Consider the following 21,418-nt stretch of genomic DNA (forward strand, 5'->3'; position numbering starts at 1 on the left):
GATCTCGGACTTCTGGTCTCCAGAACTTGGAGGATCAATTCCTACTGTTTAAACATCCAGGCTGTGGTGTTTTGTTATGTCAGCGCTTGCAAACTAATACAGTCAGATTCACGGGTACTGGGGATTAGCACTTCAGCATCCTTCTAGGGCTCGTGGCAAATGGGACAACAAACCAGGCCTTTAGCCTAAGAGGCAGGCTTGATGCTTCTCCAAGGTGGGCAGCTTGGGGCAGCCAGGAGACGTGGGAAAGGGCCCCCTTGCCAGGCTGCTTGGTACCAGTGGATGGCACAGCCTCTGTCTGAGGGCGGCCATCCCCAGACTCAGGTCTACCAGGCATGGGGCTCTGACCAACCACTAGTTCTAGAAAAGTCTACATTCACCAAAGCAGTCTTGCATTGTCTTTCATTCTGAGGTTCCCAAACGCTTTGTAGCTGTTATTTCTAGAAGAAACTTCTGATTCTTTGGAAAAAAAAAAAATGCGTTTGAAACAGCCACGCAGCCAGGCTGTTCCTGGAAGAACAAAGACACACCCTCCCAATTCTTGATGGAAAGGAAGACAGATTGGGGCGTTTGTTTCCTAAACAAGAATTGAACGTTTATGACTTGTACTGTTTAATTATGACCCAAGAGGTTTACTAACCTTGTGCATTCTGTCTGCAGTGCCTGTTTAATTTTGGTATTAAAAAGACATGGTTGCTATATAGCTACCAAGTAACAGGTGTTTAAGCCTCAATAAATAACATTTTTAATAATAAGGTTCTGAAATGCATAGATCACATCTCCCTGTTAATTCTCTAAGAAAAACGTTTTAATTATCTATTGACACGTATTGCACATGGAACAACCGTCATTTCAAAAGATAAATGGGTTTATAGGCTAGTCGGGTTAATTAAAAGCCAGTGGAGTATTACAAGTGTATTTACTGGGGAATATTCACTGTAGGAGAGGAACAGTTCTTCCACAGTTGTCAGAATTCTGTAAATGTATTGTTTAATAACCACTTGGCACTTAATTATAGTGAGATGGTGAGAGCTTAAATCTAAGCAGAGTGCACTCCAGTTATCTCTTCTGTAGTTATGGCTTCTCCCCAACCACACAGATTTTTTTAGATCAGACCACACCAAGCAGGATCTGATGGTCAGGATCACTGCTGACCAGAAACTTTCCACGTCCCCGGCACTGTTATGAGCAAATGACTGTTCTGATCTTGGAAAACAAAAAGGAAAGTTGAGGTTCAGCTCCAGACCAATTCTGAGGAAGGGCTACAAGATGAAGTAATAGCCCGAGGTGCTCAAGGGCCTTCACCACTGTCCATTTTTCTATGTTTCACTCCCGACCTCATTCACCTCTCACTCCAAAACCCACTAAGTGTCTCACAAGCACCAAAGCCCTGGCCACAAAGAAAGCTGTGTTCCAGAGGACAGCTGCTCCATCAGCTTGATCTGATAGGAAGTAGGGACAATAAACCCCCAGCCAACCGATGAGGACAACCCAGCGTGAGCAAGAAACAAGCTTTTGTCAAGTCACAGAGATATGGGAAGTGTTTGTTATTCTGGCAGAACTTAGCCTAACCTGACTCATACACTTCACCAACCCCAGATCCTGGCATAGGGAAGATGTTCTGTGAATACTTGACAATGAATAGATACATAAGTCCACCAATGGATCTTTCCCTACTTCTCTAGAATATTACCTGATGCTGGGGAATCACTTCCAGGCTTCTGAGGAACTTTAAGGATCTCTCCTCGTGTGTATAGCAAGAAGATCCACCACTGAGCTGAGAAGCTTGATTTCTGGGTTCTAGTCAGAACCTCCTAAGGCATACTGATTCATGGCTGTTATTGTGAGCAACTTGGCTTTTTGTGAAGGGTTTGGGAAAAGAATCAGAGGAGCAATGATCCTCTGAAATGAGAGTCCATGTGCTTGTGTGTGTGTGTGTGAGTGTGTGTGTTGGTCTTTCCATCATCCATTTTCTTGCCCCTCATAATGGCTCCCCAGTTTTTCTTTGTGGAACAACTCCCATCCTCACCTCAGGTCTTGTGGTTTGTGTGGCACTGACCATACTCTAAGTTCTAGGAGTGGGTATAACTTGTCATGGTCACAAAACAAGGTAATGATAAAGACAAAACAAGAACCAAAGTCTCCCAATCCTGGGTCTAATCCATCATTTTACATTGATTTTCTCTGATTCGCTCCCAGGACCTGGGGCTATAGTGGCGAGAAAAGTAGATGGAGAGTCTGCTGTCTGAGTGCTCCAAATGCGCTATCCACCCGGAAAGCACGCCCCATCCTCCCTGCTTCCCATCCAGCCCCCTGTTCCCCAAACTCTATTCTAACTGCCTCAACCATCTCCAGCCCTTCTCTCTTTTCTGAATTCTTTCTGTTGCAAGCTCTGGCAGATGAGACAGACAAAAGTTGGACAGGTCACCCACAGGAGTGGGTGGGTGTCTAGGCCAGGGAGGCTATGGCCTAAAAGAGGAGGGACCAGGGGATGATGGGGTGATGCTCTTTCACAACACCACATAACCCCCCACCCCGGCACTGAAGCTGGAGCTGCTTGGCCTCATGGGAGGCCCAGGACTCGGCAAGCCGTCTCCTCACCCCATATCGGGGAGCTCCTGACTGGCCCTGCAGGCAGCCCACCTCTGACCAGATCCTAACACTGCTTCCCCATCTTCCGGAAAAGAAAACAGAAAGTCCTGGAAGTGACAGGGCCCTCAACCACTCTGCTGGAAACAGAGGCATTTGAAGCCACAGGGAGAAGGAATGGGCCAAGAAGCTGATTGCATTGCCCTTGGCAACCACACGTCCCAGCAGTTCGAGTCAATACTGTAGCATTCACTGGGATGTGGTTTCCTGAAGCTCACAAAAGAAATCTATATTGTTCTCAGGAGCCACCAACCTTTCTGCAGGCAGCACGTGTCCCCTCCAGGCTGTGGGCAGTTTAAAGGGACAAAAAAACCCAGCCCAGAAGATGGCTAAGCCCCAGCCCCCAGACCAATGGCCTGAGGGGAATATGGCATTTCACCTGCTCGCTGTCCCTCTCCCTCACCCCATAGCCACAAGCCTCAGTCCCACAGTTCCAGTGGCCTCCAAACGAAGATGTGACCTTTGTTTTAGTCTCTCATTCTCAATCCAGCCTAATAATAGCAGCTAACTATTGGTCTGTTTCCAAAGCCCTTTAGAATTGGGCCATTATTATATATTAACTGTCCAGAAGACACTTCACAGTATTAACTCATTTGATTCTCAGAAAGCCCAACCTCATGGGGTAGATACTATTAGTATCCCTGTTTGTTGACTGAGGAATCTGAAGCACAGAGTAGTTAAGTAATTCACCCAAAGTTACACAGCTCCTCCTTTATGGAAGCAGGCAGTCTAGCCCACATTCTTCACCATTATGCCATACCACCCCTCCCAGAGAACCCTCCCTTAGCTCCCATGCTTAAAGGAAACGGCTTTGGAAACAGACCAATCGAGATCAAAATTTCAGTTCTAGCCCTTACCAGCTGTGTGACTTGGACAAGCTACCAAACCTCTGTGATCTCATTTTCCTCATCTGTAGTATCAGTATGGTGACAACAGTGCCTATCTTATAGGGTAATTCCAGGGGTCCACTTAGATGGCCTATCACCCTTTAAATCCCCACTGCCTGTCCTATGCTCAGCTGCTGCAACAGCAAACTATTTTCATTTGCCCACATGTGTTCTGCATATCCCACTGCCTCTGCCTGGACCTCTCTCTACCCCTTAACTGGCCAGCTCCTCTCATCTCTCAGGTCTCAGCTGGACATGCCTCCTCTGAGCAGCCTTCCCGATTTTCTGTTATGTACTGATGGTCTCACTGGTGTTCTGCACAGCCCAGCACCTCCTACCATGGCCCCCATCACACTTTACTGTAACTATCCCCAGATGTGTCCTCCACTGTGCTCTGAGCTCAGCAAGGGCATGACAGTGACCTCATCCCACCCTAAATCCACAGTGTCCAGCAAAGTGCATGGAATAAGTCAGTAAATATTTGCTGCATAAATGACTAAATGAAAACTCCTTTGTGTTGATGTTTGTATTCTTGCTTTGTCCTTTTTAACAGATAGTAGCAGCTGGGCATACTATTTGCCTCTGAATTCCCCACTAGACCTGGTACATAAAAGCAGAGCCGGGACTGGGGAGCTGAGTTGAAGTGCCAAGGGCGTGAATGTAAGGAGGACTCAAGCTTCGTTCAAGTGCAGGGTGGGCTCAGAGTCCTGTGTTAGTGACACCTAATTTAAATTAATGGATGGCCCAACAGATCAGTTATAAATCTCTATCTCTGTCCTCAAGGAGTTCTCAGACTCGTGATGATTTATATTCATCGTTGAAGACTGGCAGAGCCACACCTACCAGCTTCCTTTGGCTCCTCTTTGGCGCAACCCCCATCATCTGACACTCTGCTGTGGACCCACCCACGCATGGACCAGGCTGTGGGAGAAAAGGATGTTCACAAAGACCAAGGAAATGTGATGGGAAACCTTGAGGGATGGGCTGAAGTCAGACGGGCAGGGATGGGCAAGAACATGGCAGGTAGAGAACTGGATGAAGAGAGCCAGAGGAATGTCAAATTCATCGAAGAGCCCAAGGAAACTCCTCTGACTGAAACTCAGCCTATAAGCCAATGAGCATAGCTAAGAAGATAGCAATAGCCCCTTCTCCTTTGCATAAAGCCTGCAAAGAATTTTTCCTTCCAGTGTTTCATTTGACCCCTGTGTGGGCTCAGTTGCCTAGCTGTCTCCAACTCTTTGTGACCCCAAGGACTGCAGCCCACCAGGCTCCTCTTAGAACCCTCCAGAATCCCTTGCCCATGGGATTCTCCAGGCAAGAATACTGGAGTGGCTTGCCATTTCCTCCTCCAGGGGATCCTTAAAACAAAGGAATTATAATTACTCGCATTTTATTGATTAGAACCCTGAGGTTTAGAAATCAAGTGGTTTGCCCAGGATACACAACTAATAAGGTTAGGTTTGAAGACTTATTTAGCTGCTTTGGCAGTTCCCACCCTCAAGCCTTAGATATAGTTGCCCTATATCTAGTATGACTTTCCACCTCCCATGGAGCATTCATGGAACCAGAGTTTCTTATAATCAAGATTTAAATACTCTTTGCTGAGAGCAGCTGCAAAGCATTTTTGATTACAATCTTTCTTTTAAGCAACTAGACAGAGGTCTAGGAGAATCAGGAGGAAAGTGCCTTGTTCCATTACCCTGGCTTCTTGCTCAGTTCAGCAAATGGAGTAACTGAGACCTCCAGGGCAGTGTCTGGGCTTAAGTGAAAACAGAGGTTCAAAGACTCTCAGGCAAACAATGAGGACAGCACGTCTCGGCTCTCTGATGTGTGATCCGGATCTTCACCCATTGTGCCTGCTGCCTTTGTCGGAAGAACACAGCAGGTTGGATTAGCTAATCCCCTGCTGGTGGCGAGATGGGAGCCTGAAATTCAGCTCTGAGGATTCCTTGGCTCCAGGGGTCAAGAAGTTAGCAGTGTCTGGAGCCAGCGCTGCACGGCTCCCATTGCTGACAGCTAGCTGAAGGGCCCACATGGGCTGCAGGGAGGTCACAGTGGGGGGTTTCCATTTTAACCCCATTGTTTAGCCAAATGAAGCCAAGATGTTCCTGCTTCCCACTGGAGGAGTCAGCCCGGCTTCAATAATTTCTGAGTGCTGACAGATAATTCAGAGATATTGGATATTTCACCACCTGGGGACTGCCCTTCCCTACCACAGCAATCAGTTACTGCCCGCCAACCAGGGGCCATGTGGAGGCCCTGGGCCCCCTCACGCCTTTACGATCAGGCTCCAGCGTCTTGGAAAATATTGCTTGAATTTATTTATATAATCGTGTTAGGAAGGCAGTGAGTTATTGTGAAGTCAGCATTCTTCCATCTTCCTTCCCACTAATCCTTTGTTTGAGATTCTGCTTGAAGGACTCCGATTACTAATGCAATTACATGCTACCTGGTAAAGGGTAATCCAAAAAAAATTAAACCCCTCCACATATTGTATTTTTCACTCAGAGCCACCCTTCTCCTAAAACCGAGTGCTCACATAAGTCAATTAACTACTGATTTTATGACTACCCGCATTTAAGAACACGTAGGCTTTTGACACCACCCTCGTCTTAAATGCTGCTGCTCATTTGGAGCACCAGTCTTTCAGAGATCTCTGAGTAACAGTAGACACTCTGAGTGGAGTTGATTTTAATAACAACAGAACACAAGGCTACCACCTAGCAGGACAACACGTGTGCATTTTATCCTGGTATCACTAAAACCGAAGGTTGCCTTCTTGACAGTCAATGGCCTTAAAGTCATGCCATCTCTCTTCCATAGACATAGAATAAATGGGAAAATAGTAAGGCAGGACTGCAGGAATATTCTTCTTTGAGTGGTTCAGGAACTATGATATTGAGCCTGTGGACTGCAATCCTAGGATGCTGGTTCTCCAGGAAACAATATTATAAGAATCACCTAAACACTATTTATTGGATTTAAAATTTTACTTTAACCTACAGACAAACTACACAGGCGAAACTATGGTTACAGAGCAAAATATGTTATCCAACTTAAAAGTAAAGATACAGCATGTCTGAATGTGTGGAAAGTATTTGGAGGGAATTAAAAAGCAAACGATATTGTCTGTGATGAGTGAAACAAATGGAAGTCTTAAAAAGTGGCTGAAGTTGCCTAGATGATGAGTAAGAAAAACAGTGATATAATTGTCTTTGGAGGAGAGAAGATATAAACCGAAGGCCGATATAAGGAAGCTAACTTTTTTATCACAGAAAGAAGTTGAACGACAGTGTCCAGAATTGATCAACCAAAAACAACTGTATAATTATATTATTTAGACATACGGAGGAAACTGTCAGAACTAAAAACAGAAGCCATTACAGTGGTTGCTTCCATTGCCTATGGCCTTCCCAGGTGGCGCTGGTGGTAAAGAACCTGTCTGCGAATCCAGACGATATGAGATGTAGGTTGGATCCCTGGGTCAGGAAGATCCCCTGGAGGAGGGCACAGCAACTCACTCTGGCATTCATGTCTGGAAAAACCCATGGACAGAGGAGCCTGGTGGGCTACAGTCCATGAGTTCGCACGGAGTCGGACACTACTGAAGCGATTTAGCGCGTATACACGCATTTCCTATGGTTAAGAGAAGGAGTAGCCTTGAATTGGGGGTGGATAGTGGCTTCTGGGTGCTGGTCATGCTCCATTTCTTGATCTGGGTGCTCCTTACAAGACTGTCTTTATGAAAATAATCAGCCACCCATTTAAGTTATATATAATTTTTCCATTTGTAGGGTGTATTTCAACTAAAATTCCTCATTAAAAGTGCCTGCCTCTGGGGAGCAGGACTAGGAGAAACGAGGGGAGAGACAGGGTATTATTGTTTCCTCATGATCAGCTCAGCTGATTATTCAACCCAGTTCAATCACTTTTATCCATGCAAGGTATTTACTTGCATGAAAATTGTTTTTATGCTGTTTCGTACTGGACCCTCAGGTGAGATGGAATATGAGAAGTTCCGTATCCTCTAAAGGTGACACTTCATGATGTAACTTCCTGGGGGATGGATACCAGCAGACTTGGGGGAAGTGCTTTCAGAGCCCCCAGCAATTTGGGTAGTGAGATGATGTCCTTGGAGATGCGCAAGTCAAGGAGACACGGAATGAGCTCTGCCTAGGGGCCCTTGGGGGCAGTCTGGTTCCCACTGAAACTCTAGGGGACACACATACTTGGGTCCAGGGTACCTGCATCTTTTCTTTTCCTTTTTTTTTTTTTCCTTTGGTCCAGAAAGAAAACTCAAAAAGTCAAGAGTTCCAAAGGAAAAATACTCCTTACAAATTGGGATAAGATCAGAACTGGAAACAGGAGGGTCAAAGGAAGATCTTTCATCCACTTTGATGTAGAAGGTGAGCCGCTTGAGGTGGGACGGTGGGGAGGATGACTCTCGGGAAGAGAATATACCAGCAAGACCAAGCAAACTATGATGCTTCACCAGCTGGAGACCAACCTTTGCCCCTGCAACAGTTACTGACCTCCAAGCAGGGGTGAGGCAGATGGCTGATGACATCAGGCATCCAAGGGCTGGGAACTTAGCATATCTTCTGCTCTGAGATCCTTACACCAGGGATCAGCAGACTGTGGTCCACAGGCCAAACCTGGCCCACTGCCTATTTTTGAACAGTCAACTAGGAATGGCTTGACATCTTTTCAAAAAAAAGTATTGTTATTTATTATTTGGCTGTGCTGGTTGTTAGTGCAGCACCCAGGGTCTTAAGTCTTCATAGCAGCATGTGGGATCTAGTTCCCCAACCAGGGATAGAACCTGGACCCCCTGCTTTGGGATCGAGGAGTTTTAGCCACTAGACCACAAGGGAAGGCCCACCTTGACACTTTTAAATGACTGAAAAATATCAAAATAAAAATAAAATATGCCATGACACATGAAAATTAAATAAAATTTAAGTTTCAGTGTCTGTAAATAAAGTTTTATTGAAACACAGTAGTGCTCATCATTTCCTTTACATACAGTCTCTGGCTGTTTTTGCTACAACAGCAGGTTTGAGTGGTTTCAACATAAAGCCTAAAATATTTATTATCAAGTCTTTTACAGAAAAGGTTTACCAAGTCCTGTTCTCCACCATGACTAGTCAAGGACCCCAAGTACTGGATGTGTTCATCTGGTACTTTTAACTCCCAAAGTACTTGTCTCACTGTAATGATTTTCTTATTTAACATGCTGTAGGAGGAATTTGAGGTCTTCCCAGGTGGCACCAGTGGTAAAGACCCCACCTGCCAGTGCAGGAGACTTATAGACATGGGTTTGATCCCTGGGTCAGGAAGATCCCCGGGAAGAGGGCACAGCAACCCACTCCAGTATTGTTGCCTGGAGAATCCCATGGACAGAGGAGCCCGGCAGACTACAGTCCATGGGGTCAAAAAGAGTCAGACACTGACTGAAGTGACTTAGCATACAGGCACACACACAGGACGAATTTGTCATCATAGAATTGGAATCAAAGAATTTGCAATCATGGAATATAACAGGCCCTTGTTTGCAGACTGCCCCATCCTGAATCTCCAATTCTCTACCTGAGAAAACTGGAGTCCCTTCTAAGAAAGTGCTCCCCTCTGCACTCAGGTCACTGTCTTGAGGCTCATGCTCTGTGAAATCAAATCCCCCTCAAGCTCCCTTGCAGCATGAGGTTCAGAAGAGAAACTCAGGAACTCGGGACCAGAACTCAAGCACAGGAGCCTTGGTCCATGCCCCAGATAAGGCAACTCATCGAACTGCCAATTTACTGAGCTCATGGAGGTTTTGTTGATGGGAAATTATAATTTCCCCCAGTCCTCCTGTTGTTTCCGACAGCAAGTGGGCTTTTCCTTAAGCACGCCCAGTCTTCCCTGCCTTTGCAGAAGAATGCCCAGTTCTGATTTTGGGTGCAAAATGACTATGGAGAACTGCCCTGACTCAGTTACTTTAGGGTTTCACAGTCTCTGGGTACAAGGCAGCCTAGGATGAAATGTTGATGGATTCTTCAGTTACTGGGTGAGGTGATGATTGGTGTGTTGCTTGTTTGACAGATTGATTTTTGGTGAGCTGATTCTTGCTAGCTTCCAAACAAAGCCCAAATCTGAGACTGGATGTTGGAGACCACTCATTTGGGGGATTTTCTACGGCAAATTAAAGCTGGGGAGGGAGACCAGGACCCTGCAAAGGCCCCAATCTCTCAGTTGCATCCAGCCAGGCTGCCTGTGCTTAGCTCCCAGCTATGTGCCTGGAAGTGGCCTCCCAGTAGGCAGGGCTCTTCTCCACTCGGCCTGGTGGTTGTCTTGGAGACCAAGAGCTCCAGGGAGAAGAGAGGCCCTTGCAGTCTCCCTGGGCTTCTCTAGGGACAAAAGAAGATTCCCTAGGTAGTGGGCCTTTTTACTCCTTTTTCCTTGCACAAAGAATAGCATCCGTCAGATAAATTCATCTCATTGAAGCTGGAGGACAGCTGGACCCCAGCCGATCCTGGCAAGCCCCATCTCTGCCACCCCTAGCACAGTGTGCAGTAAGCCAGCAGCTCTGCCCCCAGGGGCACCCACACCTCCACCTGCCGTCCCATCTGTTAATAGCCAAGTTCTGAAATCAATCTACCTGGATTCAAATCCTGGCTCCCTGTTCTAGGAGAGTCACCTGAATGAAAGATTTTGCTTCTCTAGGCCTCAGTTTCTTACCTGTGAATCTGTGAAACAGAGGCTATTTTTCCAATGTACCTAAATTCAGAGAGTAGTAAAGGTTCATTGAGATAATGCATGGAAAGCATTTGAACAGTACCGGACCCACAGAAGCAGATACCATGCTGTTAATATTTCCTTTGTAGGGGAAAGCCCTGCCAAATGCGAACAGGAGTGCCTGAAGGAAGAGCTGGAGTCCTCTGGCCTGTCCATCACTGGAGCCCTGGAGGGTGGCGAAGATGAGTCCCTGGGGTCTCGGGCTGGTTATTTCTTTGGCCAGTCCAAATGACTTATTATACCAGCCCCTGGCAAGGGAGTAGAAAGGAAGAAGATAAAAAATCATAGCATCGATTTTTCCAGCACGTGAAACCAGCAATGTTATTTCCAGATCCATCCTTTCTGAAATTAAATAAAGTTTAGCTCAGTTTGTCAATTTGCTGAAAACCATCTTCATCCGACTTTCTGCATTGTAGTGAAGGGGCTCATGGATGATGGTTTTTCCAGGTAAGTGTTATTGCCTTATAAGTGAGGGATTTTGATGATGGTCCAGAATTTTAAGTGCTTTTCAACCCAATGGTTAGCAATTTGCAAGTGCATCGTCCATAACCATTAGGTGGATGTTTTAACAAATGGGGGCTGTGGTGAGAGAGTCCTCCAGGAGTGAGTTACAGCTATAGAACTCCTCTCTCTTACTCAGTGTACAGTCCCCGAGGTGAGTGAACACTCTCCTGCTTTGAGATACACTTTTGAAAAACCAGAAGCATATTCATCTTTTTACTTCAATTATGAGATTTTGCTTTCCTTCAAAAACAATAAATGTGCTGGTTATTTCAGGTGAGAAAACATAATCTTGAGATTGCCTTAAGGAGAGGTGTTTTCCAAGCCCAAACTCACCCAGGTAAAGGGCTAATAAAAGCCTCCTGAGGTGCCAGGCAGGGGCAGGCAGGAGTAATAAGTGGCCTGTCAGTCATTGCAAACAGGCAGAACCAATCAGATGGGCTTGGAGGAGATCATACATGGTAAACAGACTGGAAGTGGGGAGGGGTTAATAAAAGCAGGTTCTATATGCCTGACTCACTGTGAGAAAGATTCACAAATTAACCCCATATTGCCTAAGGCTTCAATCTGTCCCCAAGATCCCTGACCACAGAAAGGGCAAGACCATGGTTCCCAGGAAGAGTAAATAAAAATGGCCAAGAGAATCAATCTTCTATCAAAAGTCGTGGCCTAAGGACTTGAGCTGTTCCTGGGGGTCTGAGTTGTTCAAAAGTTTGGTCCTAGGTCTAGGGGGATGCCCAGAGTGGCTTCAACAGGGCCAAGAGCCGAATTCACTCTTTCAAAACTGGTTCCCACTTTTTATTTTAAACTCTGAGTTGTGGGCCCTCCTACCATCTGGGAGCTTCCCAGGCGGCACTAGTGGTAAAGAACCTGCTTGCCAGTGCAGGAGATGTAAGAGAGGCTGGTTCAGTCCTTGGGTTAGGAAGATCCCCTGGAGGAGGAAATGGCAACCTACTCCAGTATTCTTGCCTGCAGAATCCCATGGACAGTGGAGCTTGGGAGGCTACTGTCCATGGGGTATCAAAGAATCAGACAGGACTGAAGTGACTCAGCATGCATGTACCATCTGATGAAACCATCCTCAACCTTCTTGAGAGAGGACTAGCCAGTGCTCTCTCCCTACTCCCAGAACATTTCACACATACCCCAGTGAATACCCTCCAGCACCCAGTACTGCAATGATCTGCCTGGATGCCCATCTCCAGTCTCTACAACAGTGCCTGGAACAGAGGAGGGGAACTCAGGAAAGGTTGGCTGATTGCATAGGATCCCAGGGAAATCCCTCCACGACATAATGGCAATGGTTTGTCAGAAATTCTGGTTTGAGTTTCATTACACTGTAGTTTGTAGTTGGGGACATTTTGGGAAAATGCTAAAGCCCCATTTAAGTAAATCATGGCATATTCAGTCAATCGGCTATTATACAGCCATTAACAGATACAGCAGACTTGTATTTACTGCTTTGAAAAGATGCTTGTGATGTGTTATTGAAGGGGAAAAAAGCAGGCTATAGGATCCCATATTTTACTGAGGGAAGAAGTTTGTATCTGACACACACACATACTTTTGGATTACATCAATAGAGGTGACCACAGGAGCTACATTGAAGTATCAGATTTCAGAGGAACATTGACAAGGTGATCTTCATCCAGAAGAGGGTGATTCAATGGAAAGAATCCAAAACCATGTCATTTGAATAAGGATCAAAAGAACTGAGTGTTTTCCTAATTGGGATAAAAAGATTCAGAGCTGGGCTGAAGGATATGGGTCCAGTGAGAACACTCAGAGTGTGAGCTGAAAGCTCTTAAAAGACATGGGAGAGCTGGTAATACTGCAAAGAACAAGATCAAGTAAGTCCCCATGAATAAAGTGTCCTTTGAACTTGGCTCTGAACTCTAAGGGCTTCCTAGGTGGCTCAGTAGGTAAAGAATCCACCTGCAATGCAGGAGACACAGGAGATGTGGGTTCAGTCCCTGGGTTGGAAAGATCCCTTGGAGGAGGGCATGGCAACCTACTCTGGTATTTTTGCCTGGAGAATCCCTTGGACAGAGGAGCCTGGCAGGCTACAGTCCATAGGGTCGCAAAGAGTCAGACACGACTGAAGCGACTGAACGCACATGAACTGAACTCTAAAGATGGAGGCAGCCTTTTAGTTACTGGCATCCCAGTCTCACAATTTTGGCATTTCCTTGTACCACCTGCATGACTGTTTACTTATATTCTTCCTTAAATTATCTTATTTTGAAATAAATTAGTTCCAAAAGGTAACTTTGTTTCACTAATGATGTGGGAAAACCAATATTGCCACCACAAAGAAAGCAATCATAAAAATGCATTTTTAAACACTCCAGAGTTGTTAAATCCCAGTTAAGTGATTGGTGCCTGAAAGCACTGCCTCTAAGATCTGTTTCTTCTTAGTTATAGAGGACAGTAACAAATACTATAAAGGCTTTAAAGTTAGGCTCATCGCCACCACCTCCTCCCCCCAGGAACTCTGTCCTGGCCAGAGGAGCATAAGAGGTGACCCTCTTCCCTTCTCACCAGGGATCTGAGTAAGCATCCTTACTCAGTAAGGTAAGTAAGCATCCAGTAAGCAGAGGAGAGCAGGAAGGCCTCCAAGACAGGGAAGAGCACAGCAAAGGCGGGGAGGTGCCAGAGGCTCCCCCAACGAACAAGCACAGATTTCTCATTGTAATCTTGTTACACTGCTTTGATTGTTGTGCCATGTGAATATATTAACCATTCAAGACAAAACAATATATATATATGATTTTATTAAGATGAACACTTATACACATACATACATAATCCCTTGTACAGCAATATTCAAAACAAACGAGTGGTCCAGATGTGCTACAGAGCAAAGGCTTTGGAGCTGAGCTGCTTGGAGTTGACTACAGCCCTTCCACTTAGCAACAATGTGGTCTTGAGTAAATTCCTTAACCTTTCCAAACCTCATTGTACTAATCTGTATAAAAGGGATTCAATCTCCACCTCTGGATTACGGGACACATTAATAAGATGATTAGTGTAAAGGTCTTTGCCCTTCACAAGCATCCAGTGAATTATTGGGTCACTACTTCCTCACCTGTCTCTGTGGTCCTTTGCTTATTTCAAGTGCATCACTATACGTATCTTTTCCTATCTGTCTCTGTCACCCTCATTCCCTTCAGTTCTTTAAAATAAAACTGAAGCATACTTTGTGTCATTTATTATGTGTAGTTAATAGACTGCTCTTTTTCCTGCTCTTAATTTTAATAAGCTAACAAGAACGTTCTGATTTCTAGAAGCAAACAAGCTGGCTGCATTAAATTGCTTTTTACTTCTTTGGATTTCCAATTGATTTCAGGAGCGCAGGTCACTGACTTTTAAGAGCAAAACTGATCACTACTAGCTCTGGTGCAGAGACCAAGGACATCCACCCACTCACATACACACACACACAAGATGTGCACTGGTAAGAATGGGCCTTTCCTATTAAGCACTCTCCAAACTACAATGGTGGATGAAGAGGCCCGGAGAGATTGAAATGTTTCTGTTGAGTTTCATTTCTTTGAATATTTCTGCAGCAACTCTTAATAGAAGTCAGTAAATCTCAGTTTAACCGCCACTATTGAAAGGGGAGGACACAAGCAAAGGGGCAAAAGGGTTTTGGCGGCTTCTGAAGTGTCCATTACAGACGGCCTGAAAGACATGACGAATTTGTTTTCTAGTTTGCAGACGCACGCACAACTTCATCACCCTCTCTCTCTCCATCATCCAGGGCTGCTTTCTAAAGATAGACAGACATTTCCTGCAGGACACTCCTTCTTCACTCATTAACGGTGATCAGTAAACCCTGTGGCGTTCATTAAAATGTTTCTCTCCTGCTCAGAAACAACATTTTTTTTTTCTTTAAAAGGCAAGTTTAGCTGCTGCGAGGTCAAAGAAATATATAACAATTATGAAGAAGGTAATCGCCACAGTACTTTGTTATTTTGAGTACGTCCTGGGGGCGGGCAAGCAGTTGTGATTTATTTCCACTCAGACCCTTGAGCCTCATTTGAATATTTACTGGGGTTGTGCTCAGCTCCAATGGGTCCATGCAAATATGCGGCAGAGTACAGAGCCAAAAACTGACAGCCCTCCGCACAGAGGAGCCCGCGACTTCTGACCCTACCTGGGTTTGCTTTTATGACTTTCATATCCTTGAAGATATTTAAAAGAAGATGAAATATGACAGGTGCTGGGGTTGGCAAAAGCTGCAAGTTGATTGCATTCCGGGCTGCCAGTGGGAACCCCCTCCCGGAATGCCGTCAGCACATTTAAAAGTGTGCAGTTCATTGCTGTCCTCTGCACTTCTCTCCTGACCCACAGAGCAAACCTGGCTCAGCGCATAGACAGGTGGAGCTGGACATTTGTTTTCTGCTGGCCAGCGTTTCCTTTACGTATGTCTCTATCTCCCAACCTCTGCACTTGGGGTTCAAGCGAGCATGACCATTCCTCAGCATCCATGGATAGGCATGTGACCAAGGCTAGCCAATCAGAGCACACCTCCCCGTCAGAGCGATTGTTTCAAGGGTAGTCATGTGACTTACCCTGAGCCAATGAAAGCCTTCCCTCGGGTTTTTGGATGACTCTGAGAAAGAGCTTGTCTCCTTCCACTGTGGTTAGCATCTGGCTTGAGTTAAACCTGGGGCCACCATACGGGGAGAGCCTGCATCGTGGGAGGATCCAACATTATTAATAATAGCTGAGATCAGAGATGCAAACAACTCTGAGGACATTCAGTCTTGCTTGAAGCCATTATTGGCATTTTTAGTTAAACAGGCAATAATTCCTTTGGATTAAGCTATACTCCATACTGACCTGGGTCTCTGACACAATCAAAAGATGCCTGACTAAAGGAGATGTGCTTTTACTATAAACTAGCAGAGCAGAATATTCTCTGCCTTTAATGCTTTCCCCGCTGGTTCTTTAAAACCAAAGCATAGCCCAAGGTTTGCCACTCCCTACTGCCTCTCCTGAGAGCAGGTCCTTAAAATATCATTACACAAATCCTCCTCTTAGGGACTGCTTCTCAGGACCCCAAACTAGGAATATGAGGATCTGTAGAAAATATTTAACACAATGATTGACTCATGTGCTCGATAAATGTTGAACATTATTCTCATTCTTGCTACCATTGTTGTTACGTTGATAGAAGAGCTTGAATCAGGATCCAGTTTCCAACTGTACTTTTTTCAACTATGCCAGTGTTTCCTAAAATGTAAAATATATTCCACAGTTGAGCCACAAAAATGATTTTAATTATTAGGCATTTTAGTAATTTTAAAGTTACATAGTTATGGCAAGTAAGTATTGTCTTCTATTGATGGTAGTGGTCATAAAGTCCCTTTATAAAAAATATGTCTCTAAGTAATAAATATAAGCCAATTTTTAAGTAAGTAGAAGATATCCTGAAGTTTATGAAGATATGGCAAAAATTTTGGAGCTGATCTACTCACAGAAAACTCTGAGCCACCCACCCCGCCCACCAGCCCAAACCTTCCCTGCAAATGGCTTTCCGGTCACAGCTAAGGTCTTGCTGGGCCTGACAGAAATGAGCGGTGAGCCAGAGCTCCCATTGTAGCCATTACTGTGCACATGCTGACACTGGACTCTGTAAGTCGCTGGAGCGGGGGAGGAGGATGAGCAATGGCCTGAGGAGAGAAATGTGGCATCTGTGGGAGCTGGAAAGAAATGTAATTTGGGTTCCTTGGCCTGAGAGAAAGATAAATACGAACACAGTAAGTGCGAAGCCAAGCCTAGAATTTGTCCCAGGTGAACAGAGATGCCCCAACTCAAGACTGGCCCCAGAGAACCTCAACAAATGAAGCTACTCTTCCTACCCACCTTTTCCGGTCCCACTCCTTTGGACGCTGTGATGGTCCAGGTCCAGCACTAGTCAAATTCCACCAACTAAATAACTGTTTAACTTGAGGCCAGCTACCCAACCTCTCTAACCCCTCTCCGCCTCCATGACCCCATCTGTAAAATGTGAAAGGTGAGCCTCATTCCAGACAAGGCTGGCCAGCAGCGCAGAAGTCATGTACAGAGCCTTTATCACAGACTGTGGTCCAGGTTGGGCATTTTCAGGTGTGCACTGTCTTCATTCCAGTCCTAACCAGGGCAGAAAGTCCAGTATCACCCCCAGCTAAGCAACAGGTAGAGTCCAGGGATTAACTGGCCTCTGCAGCCAGGGTCTGAAGCATCTCCTCTGTATCTGCCTGCATCTTTGGCCCAGCTTCAAGCTTCCCTCCAAGGAAACACACTGTCCCCTTTATATAAAGTGCTCTTGGTGCACTACCCAAATCCCCAGCACTGGGCAAGTTAAAAACCTGTACACTGCATGTTTGGGCTGCTAAGGGCTCATAGCTGCACCTTCCTCCAGAGAACTGCCCTTGACCAGTGGGAACCACCTCACCCAGAGAAGCCTGGGGGCCTGCAGGCAATGACTGGCACAGCAATACAAAACCTAGTCACCTTGCTTCAAGACACTGCAACTCTGTGAAGCTATTCATGCTCCAGAGCCTTCAGAGGGCTCAGGCTGAGGCTAGATGTCAGCTGAAACCACATCGTTGTATCTTTCCCTACACTACACTTGCCCTCCTCACTCCATTACAAGTTTCTTCTGAGCATATTCCCTCAATGGATTACCTACACAAAATTCCCCTTCCCGGCTCTGGTTGGAAGCTGATCAAAGATACCTTTGTACATCAGACAAGATGCTTGCAATAGAAGGAAAGATACGCTAGCTCCCGCAGAAGCTAGCTCTGGTGACATTTTCTCTAAATGAAGACAGTGTAACAGAGGATGTTGAGAGGCAGGGGGCCTGGTTCACTCTGTTAGGCATTGCTGAGGAGCCAAAGCTCTTGAAGGGCAGGAGTCTGGTCAGCTCCAGGCATCTAAGCAGTGTTGGCTGCCCTTCTCCATAAGGCCCTGGCCTTAACAGGACTCAGCTCCTCAATCTAGAACATGTATGATAAAAGCCAACCCCTTTGATATCGCAATCAAGTAAGTCCTTGATGAGCCAGCCCCTGCAGACCTCTCCAGACTCACTTATCACTCTCCACCTTGCTCACCATCCTCCAGCCACACCAGCTTTCCTTCTAACCCTACGCAATGCCAAGTTTTTCCACCTTTAGGGGACTTTCTGCCCTCCTTTTAGGAATCCCCTTTTCTGCCTCTTCCCATGAATAAGTTCTTACTCAAGACTCAGCTGCAATGACCCTTCTCAGAGAAGGCTTCCCTGATTACCTGCTCATTCTTTGTCACACTCTTATTCCTTTATAGTGGTTATGATCTGATAACTTTATATTTATTTGTGTCCTTATAAATCTAGCTTTAAAAGTCTGTGTTGACCCATAAAAAAATGATCTACATCCCCAGTACCTAGGACAATATCAGGCATTTAATAGATGCTCAATAAAGTTTTACAAATAAAGGAATGATGATGCTCAAGCTTCTGAGTCCCTGAACTAAGAGTTCTAGTCCCAGGAGGACCTGATGGGCTCAACTTGGTCACATATCTCCTCCCCAGGCAAATTAGAGTCTAGTCATACAGACACAGAGAAGGCAATGGCATCCCACTCCAGTACTCTTGCCTGGAAAATCCCATGGATAGAGGAGCCTGGTAGGCTGCAGTCCATGGAGTCGCTAAGAGTCGGACATGACTTCACTTTCACTTTTCACTTTCATGCATTGGAGAAGGAAATGGCAACCCACTCCAGTGTTCTTGCCTGGAGAATCCCAGGGGAGCCTGGTGGGCTGCCGTCTATGGGGTCGCACAGTCGGGCATTACTGAAGCAACTTAGCAGCAGCAGCATAAAGACAAGCCCACTGGAGGCTGCCCCTTTGGGATGGAGCACCAGTCCTAAACAAGAAAGATCTTAATCTGTGGAGCCCCCACCTGGTGTTTGCCATACCCAGGAGCTCAAATTTACAGCTGCTGCCACTTCCCAATGCCATGCCTTGTGCCATATCCTCACTCCATGGGCACTAGTTCCTGCCTCTCTGGCTGGGATGTAATAGTCCCTTTGGGTTTTGTGTGCTGGAACCTCAACTTGATCTCCGCAGCAGGGTTCACCCTCTGTGCCATATATTCTCCCCGTCTCCAGTGACAGAGGAAGCACTTAAACTCTCATCAGTTAACACTAACCGGTTCAAGACCAATGTTTATACTTCTCTTTCTTTCATAATCACGTTCATACACGTCATTTCACCCAGTCCTTAAAAACTCCCTGTGAGAGGAGAGGGTGAGATGTATGGAGAGAGTAACATGGAAACTTATATTACCATATGTAAAATAGATAGCCAATGGGAATTTGCTGTTTAGCTCAGGGAACTCAAACAGGGGCTCTGTATCAACCTAGAGGGGTGGGATGGGGAGGGACATGGGAGGGAGGTTCAAGAGGGAGGGGGCATATGTACACCTATGGCTGATTCATGTTGATTTTTGACAGAAAACAATAAAATTCTGTAAAGCAATTATCCTTCAATTAAAAAATAAATAATTTTTTTAAAAACCTCCCTGTAAGGTGGGAAGGACAAAAATACATCTCTTCTGGGGCGCTAAGCTGGAGGATAGCCTCTTTGTTCCCCTCAAGTGGGAGGCTGCCTAAGATTGAAGCCCAAACTGATGGAAGCAGAGTAAAGTGATGAGGGGCAGGGGAACAGTGTCCTGAGGAATTGTCTGAAGCTCCGTTCTTAAGCCAATTCTAGCCATAGACTTTTTAGATATATGCTTGTAAAAATACCAATGTAAGTTGAGTTTCTGTCACTTACAATTTGAAAAGCCCAGATGATGAGGTCCTGTCAACCTGACATTCTGGGGCCCTATTCCCAAAGGCACTCAGAACTTTAGAAAGAGCTTTGGATTCTACCTTTTAAGTTCCAACTTGGAGACCTTGTGTAGGTATGCTATATGCCAGAGTGGGAAAGGCAGTCAAACTCTGGAGTCACGGTATCTGGGTTCAAGTCTGGTTCTCATTACTAGCTGTGTGAACTTGAGGAACTTAATCTCTCTGATTTCAGTTCCTGTGTCAGTTGGAATAGGATAGGTTACCCTATGATAACAATCCCAGAACCACAGTGATTAAAAATAATAAAATTTGTTTTGCGCTCATACTCCACGTCCATCATGCGTCACCGGGGCTTTCTGCTACTCAGTCCTCATTTTGGGGCCCCGCTGACTGAGTACCTGACATTCAGAGCGTTGCCAGTCTCTGTGACAGAAGGAAAGGACCCGATCACCCACTGGCTCTTAAAGCTTCCACCTCCAAGAAATGCGTGACGCTTCGTTGTGGTCACTGTTCAGTCACTAAGTCACGTCTGATTCTTTAGTGACCCCACGGATGGTAGCCCACCAGGCTCCTCTGTTCATGGGATTTCCCAGGCAAGAATACTGGAGTGGACTGCCACTTCCTTCTCCAGGGGATCTTCCAGACCCAGGGATTGAACCCACATATCCTGCACTGACAGGCGAACTCTTTACCACTGAGCCACCAGGGAAGCCAGCATGACACTTATGCTCACATTATTTTAATCAAAACAACTCACATGGCTATCTCTAACTTCCAAGTGGGCAGGAATATGCAAACTCATCACATATTTAGAAGAAAAAGCAAGAAACAATCTTCTGAACGCACTAATAATGAGCATAGTTCCCTCCTATATAGATGTGGATAATAGTTATACCTACACTATAGGTTTGTCCTAAGCATTAAGTGTGTTAACTCACATATAGCACTTAAAACAACATCTGGCACATATTAAGTATTCAATAAATGTTATCGATAGCTGCTGATATTACCATGCCCCCTGCCCCTGGGAATCGCCCTACATGCAAAGAGACTTGCATTGCTGAGTGACCTGCCTACCAGAGAACTAGAAAAAGCGTGTCCAGGTCACATCTTACTGCCAGACAGCAGCAAGAGGCACAGAGGCCAATTAGTGACTTGATTACAAATTACATGGTAGGTTTGTCATCAGGCATCACTAGCCCTTTAAATCCTTCCAAGTTGAAAGAAGCAGAGAATGACTTGCTACCTAACAATGGGCAATTCTTTGGATTGTCCACACTGTGTCTGTTTCTGAATCTCCCACAAAATATGGGGATAGGATTCAGCAAGCATTTCCTCACAACACAGATATAATAAAAACTTGTGGGGTACCTTCCCCTACTCCCCACCCCATTCACCCACCACCCCTACCCTGCCAACAGTGACATTTTCATGGTCTCCAGCAAAATACTTCCTCATCTTGAGGGTAAACACTGAAGCATGTGATAAGGAAAACTTATTTTTTAAGTAACCTCAAAATATCTCTAGGAGTTATCCTAAGGATATGCTGCTCTCCAAACTATATGTTCAAAGTGCTCATTGTTGGTGTCCCCAAAACTGGAACAGTCATCAAGTGTTGTGTGGTTATATAAGGCATGGTGAGCCCATCAAAAAAAAAAAAAAAAGAATTAAATGAAAAATGTAAGAGAATTAGAAATAAGTAATAGCCTTTAAAAGAATTAGAATTGATAGAATGTCCATTGTGTGTGTGTTACTTGCTCAGTCATGTCTGATTCTTTGTGACCC

Source organism: Bison bison, unplaced genomic scaffold (genome assembly GCF_000754665.1).
Source record: "Bison bison bison isolate TAMUID 2011002044 unplaced genomic scaffold, Bison_UMD1.0 scf7180017864192, whole genome shotgun sequence".
Taxonomy (NCBI): domain Eukaryota; kingdom Metazoa; phylum Chordata; class Mammalia; order Artiodactyla; family Bovidae; genus Bison; species Bison bison.